The following is a 5,945-nucleotide window of genomic DNA, read 5'->3' on the forward strand; positions in this document are numbered from 1 at the left end:
CCAAGCTAGCCTTTTGCTCGTCCCTGAGCAAAACAAGGCGATCGTAGTTGATCAGGAGTTGCTACAATGTTGAATTTCCAACTTATACTTAGGCACAATCGAATGCTTCTTACCTTGATTTTGAATAAGTTGGCTTTTGTCCATACCTCTTACCTTACTCCTGTGGAGCTTATAGCTTCACCTCATCTTTGGCGGTTGAGAGTCAGAACGGTATCATAGAGTGCTCATATTTCTTTCTCTTTAGTTCAACCGTCAATCCGGAGGTTTTGTAAAGTTTTCAAAAGAAATTTATAAAGTTCCTCAGATGATCTCTCGGATCGCTCGGTGTGTATGATTCCTTACCAAGGCTTTTTATTGTGCCTTTTCTTCCTCAACCTATCTCTTATGGCTATTTTTGTGGAGCTGTAGGTATGGAGGATTTGAAGGCATACCTGCTTCTCATATTTTACGGATTTGAAGGCATACCTGCTTCTCATATTTTACTAAGTCAAAGACCAGATCCAAAGGAGAAACAAGTCATAAACCTTGATCAAGATGTGCAAGTGTGTGGATATTTTTGGTGGATGGTGTATGAACTCCTTTGTATGCACCATCTCTCTCTTTTCTTTCTTTTCTTTTTGGATCAAGGGCTATCTTTTTTTTTTGACATGCCTAAGCATGTGGCATACCTTCTTTAGGTATGCATCTTTTATTTTATTTTCTTTTTTTTGACATGCCGAAGCATGTGGCATACCATCTTTGGGTATGCATCTTTTATTTTCTCATAGCCTCATATCCTTGACATAATTTTGAGAGAGAGGTGTCATACATGGACTTGGAGTTTTATTTTGTGGATGGATAAAATTTTGCTTACTTCTAGTGTAGAAGCATATGTGGTGGAAATGTGTACGTGATCTTGATCATGGGAGCATGAAATGAATTTCACTAAGGGTCACAATAATTTGGCAAAGCTCAATGAGATAGCAAGTTGCATATGTGGAAGGTTTTGCAGTGAAAATTAACATATGGGTTTGGATGGGAATTTCATATCATCGAGGAACTTTATTATATTTTTGTGTTTTCAAAATTAAATACTCCGGATGTCAAGTATCACTTAAGAGAAGATCATAGCAACTCTACTTAACCGTATCATAACTCACAATAACTTAGATTTGGATCATGCTTTTCGCTACCCACAAGTTTCAAGTTTAAGGTTTGAGCAATTTAAGCCACCAAACCCAAAACTAGGTAGAGCATAAAGTTGTAACTAAGCATATGAAAGAAATTAACAGAGCAACTATTCATCATCTCAACATGGAAAACTTACACCATGCTTACTACATATATTAAAAGAAAATATTTTTGGTGTTTTCTAAATGTTGCAAATTTTTATTTGTTATGCAAATTTTTATAGATTTTCTGAATTTGCAAATTTTTATGGGTTTCATGCAAGGTTATGAAAGCAGCAAAGATGAATGATACAAGTTACCTCTCGTGGGGGTCCTCCCCCAAGCTAGCTTCAGGCTCACTATAGTTGGTCAGGGTTAAAACCCGTCCAACGGCAGTATGCCCTCCACTCTTCCTATCATTGCAACGGTAACTGCTCCATGTCGTGGTTTCTTTCGCCGGTGTGACGCTATCATGCTTGGGTTGTATCGATGCATTAGTTCAGCGTCTCTTGTATGTTGTCGCCCTGCACCCGCAGCTCTCCTAGCTGTTAGGTGATGGCGCCGAAACCTCGGGACGAAGACATCCGTCTGATGTGGTTCGGGGCTCCACCGGAGCTTGAACTGGTGGACCGGCGGCCTGGTGCCTGCCGTGTCCACTCCTCAGTTCTGGCACTGTGCCATGATGAACCACCAGCCTCATGCTGATGTGAGTGATGTGGCTGTTGAGGCGGTGGTGTTGGTTCTGCCTTCCTTCTAGTCCGGGTTCTTGTCATCCTGCCAGGCAAACCAAAAGATCTATGCCTACGACCTCCTTCTCGTGGAATGAGAGGGATAGTTAGCGAATGGCAATTATACAAATGGAACTCCGCATTGGGCAGCGGAATCTCATTTGTATAGCTCAAGTAAAAGAAAATAAAAGAGTCGTTCGGGCCTTTCTTGAGTGTGTGACCTTGGATCAAAGAGGCCTTGTCGATATATGCACGGTCACCCTCAATGAAAGGAATAGAATTCCCTTCTAAGGCACCGATACGTGTAGCGATGCGAGTAATCAAAGAAGTGCACTCAATAGGACCCATTATCTTGAAATTTAAAAGCCATTGCTTAACCAAAACTTGCGCGGGGGAGATTTTGATCCTGTTGACCATGGCATAAAGAATGAGCAACTCATCGTTGCGCACGGGTCGGACATCATCTCTTGGAAAGAGAGTGATGGTCAACCACTTGTGCATCAACTAAAGAGTTGGATTATGAATGTCGTCGCACCGAGGTGCGAACTTGCCATGGACAACTTGACTCGAAATCCGGCCCCAAAATTTATGATGATTAAAACCTCTACAAGCTTGGTCGAGAGAAATTGGCCAGCGTTTCTTGAAATCGAGGTGGCCGGCAAAAGTTTTCCAAGAAAGCAAATATTCTTTCCCAAAAAGTCAAAAGTAAACCCCGTTTTCCACCTCCCGAAGAGTGCAAAGAAATTGGATGGTGAGGAGTCGAGAACCATACTCCTCAACGGGAACGAAATTGTCCCATCCAATTTCATGCCAAACATTTTGATGAGGAGGTCCGGATCGAATGCTCGGGTGTGGACAAAGCTTCTGTTCTTGAGGATGGCATAACCTTGTCATTCATGATCATCTCGCAAGTCGAGGTACGGTGCATCTTCCGCATCAATCTCTATGACCTCGGCTTGCGATTCGGCTTGCATCTCTTCGTATTGTTCTTCTTCCTCGTAGTTCATCGTGCTTGGTGTAGGCGTAGGTTCGGGTGTGTACGAGCTTGAGCCACCCTGAGAACGGGATGAACTTCCACCCGTCATCTTGTTGAATGCGCCAGAAACCTTTTGCCCTATGCCTTTCATGATGGACAAAACACGTGTAACTCGAAATGGGCTACGTTAGTGAAACCGAATTGAATGTTCTTACCCATGAGTTTCTCCTTCTTGCTTGCAGCAAAGAAATGAGAGAGAGGTCTCTTGAATTCAAATCTTGAGTAAAAATCCAATGAAAACCCGAGAGCAAAGTTCGAGAGAGTTTGAGAGAGAGTGACTGAATGAGAGTTGAGTGTGAGAGCTCAACACCCACTCCTCGGCCTCTATTTAAAGAGAGAATGTCCGGGCACAATGGCTAGGAGCTGAACACAAAGATCACTAGCCGTTGGAAAAAGATGGCAGAGAGCCATTGCCAGGTGGGGTCGGCCAACCCTAGGGTTCGGCCGGCCCCCCTGTGGGCCCATTGGCTGATAGCCAGGGCCCAGGGTCTCCCTAACGGCTATAAGTTTTGAAATTTTGGGTGCCCGGCCAAACTTTGCTTCGAAAGATGTTCTAAATTATTTTTCAAGGGATTTTCATGCTCGGAAATTTTTTTGGATTTTTGTGAAAAACAAAAAAGGTCCTAGAAAAGTTTCTAGCATGCAAGGGTGTTTTGAGAATCCAAATATGCAGTGGGAAAATCAAAAACGTAAAAAAAATAAAATGGTGGAAAAGTAAATATGAGATACATACCGATTTACCTTCGGCAAGGGCTCGTCGTTTTGAGTCTGACGAGCGGGACCTTTCTCCTGCTGTGATTCCACTGCTCGACTTGTCCTGGAGAATTGGACGAGGACGAGCTGGCAACCTTATGCCACACCTTCCTTGCACGTCTTCTTTTTGATTGTGTGGTCGTAGGTTCTTCTGACTGAGGTTCTGGTACACCCTAGAGTGGACTTCCGTCGTGTGCTTGCTGGATCACGAACCTCTGCTCCTTCCTGTGGAGGAATTCAAATAATATATTGTCGACCCCGATGCAGAACTGGACTTCTCCAGATCCGATATCGATCCTAGCCTTCACACTGTTCAGAAACGGCCGTCCGAGGATAAGGTCCAATCCCAAATCTCCCTCCATGTTGAGGACGACAAAGTCGGCTAGGACGAAGCAATTCCGAATTCATACGTAGATGTTTTCGACTATCCCTTCGGGATGTCGGACTGTGTAATCTGCAAGTTGTACGAACATACGGGTCTGGGAAAGAGCAGGATACTGCAATTGCTCAAAGATTACCTTGGGCATGATGTTTATGCTTGACCCAAGGTCGCAGAGGGCCCATTCATAGCATTGATCGAAGATGGAACAACTGATCATGGGCACCCCCGGATCTCCATGAAGTTTTGCTGTCAGCCCGCCCCACGCATTCATCCTTGGGTGTGTGGTTTGTCCTGCATGGTTAGTGCGGGGTATCTGCCGGAGAAGGTTGCCCCACCTGGTAGACACCATATTTGCAGTTTCAACGGGAGATTCGGGTTGCCCCAGGATCTTCCCATTCTCAGAGACAGGAACAGAAGCAGTGATTTGAGCAAGTTGAGTTTCTATCATTTTGTTGAAACTTAATTGATTTTTATGAGCAGAAGAAAGAGTTTCAACTTTAGCATGTATGCTTTCTAAAATTTTATAGTTGGCAGCAAGCTTTTTGTTTAACGATTCATTGATTTTAGCTTGGCCAAAGACTAAGTCTCTCAAGGAGGGTTGGTTCAAATTGAAATTTGAGTTATAGTTGTTACCTCCTCCTTGGAATGGTGGGCGTGATTGACCCCACCCCTGGCCTCCTTGTGGACAGAACCCGGTGTTGTTGCTGTTGATGTAGGCTGCATCTTCTCAGGTTTCGGGGCAGTCATTCCCCGAGTGTCCACCGTCACCACAAACTTCGCACGTAAAGTATGAGTTCATAGCATGGACGGGAACAAGCATTTGTTGCCGGTTCCCTTCATCGAGCTTCTTCATTAGGAGGTCCAGCTTGGCGGCGAGCATATCTGTTTCCTTGACGGTGTGCATTCCGCCCTTGTATCTGGGCTGGGAACGTTCCTCGTTCCAGCATTGGTTGGAGACCATCTTTTCAATTAAGGTCGTAGCCTTGGCAATTGTAAGGTCTAGATAGGCTCCTCCAGCAGCATCATCGAGAATGGCTCTAGATGTTGTCGTTAGCCCATTGTAGAAGCTTTGAAGCACAAGCCACTCGTCCATCCCATGATGAGGACAAGCGAGTATATATTCTTGCAATCTCTCCCAAGCTTCTGGGATGGATTCCATCCCTGTCTGCTGGAAACTTGAAATTCTTCCATGTAGGGCATTTGTTTTGCCCAACAGAAAGAATTTAGCAAGGAACGGCATGGAATGTGCTGACGGCTTCCTTGTTCTGATAAAACCACTGTTTCGCTTTCCTCAGGAGGGAGAAGGGAAACAGGCGGAGCCTGATGGCGTCAGCCATAACGCCCCGTATGGTTACGGTCTTGCAAAGCTCCAGGAAATTCTGGAGATGGGCGTTAACGTCCTCATTCGGCTTGCCATAGAATGGGCTAGCCTGCACCATTTTTGTGTGGCTGGACTTCAGCTCAAAGTTCATGTCCCCAACATCAACGTTGGGTCCAGTTACCACATGGCAGTTGAGGGGACGGAGAAGTCGCGGAGAGTCTTCTCAGCCATGAGTTCAATGATTGTTGATGGTGCTTGGGAAGCTGGTTCACTTGTCGACTGCGAGATCGGAGGAGGGACGACGCGAGGTCGGACCCTTCTCACTTGCTTCTCGGGATTTTCAATAAAATTTGTTGGCAAGGAGAAACCAGACATACACTACCCTGTTGTCATCCAATTAGGAGAAAACAAAAAGATAAACACATTAGCCTATATAAGCAATAGCTACCTCTTACTTATATTACCATGTTTATGTATTTAGTAAATAACTTTACACCTAGTGCCATCCCCGACAATGGCGATAGAAATGCTTGTTGGCATTTCTTAGCGTCGCCACTAGGAGTGGTTGGTTCCTAGC

At 44.8% G+C, this 5,945-nt stretch overlaps 1 non-coding gene across 1 annotated transcript; it reads left to right on the top strand.

Annotated features, from left to right (window-relative positions):
* The first annotated feature begins 5,138 nt into the window (after nucleotides 1-5,138).
* On the top strand, nucleotides 5,139-5,245 carry LOC120663211. The gene has a single exon (XR_005670430.1). It is a non-coding gene; the product is annotated as a small nucleolar RNA R71 (small nucleolar RNA).
* The last annotated feature ends 700 nt before the right edge of the window (nucleotides 5,246-5,945 follow it).

Source organism: Panicum virgatum, chromosome 2N (genome assembly GCF_016808335.1).
Source record: "Panicum virgatum strain AP13 chromosome 2N, P.virgatum_v5, whole genome shotgun sequence".
Classification (NCBI taxonomy): domain Eukaryota; kingdom Viridiplantae; phylum Streptophyta; class Magnoliopsida; order Poales; family Poaceae; genus Panicum; species Panicum virgatum.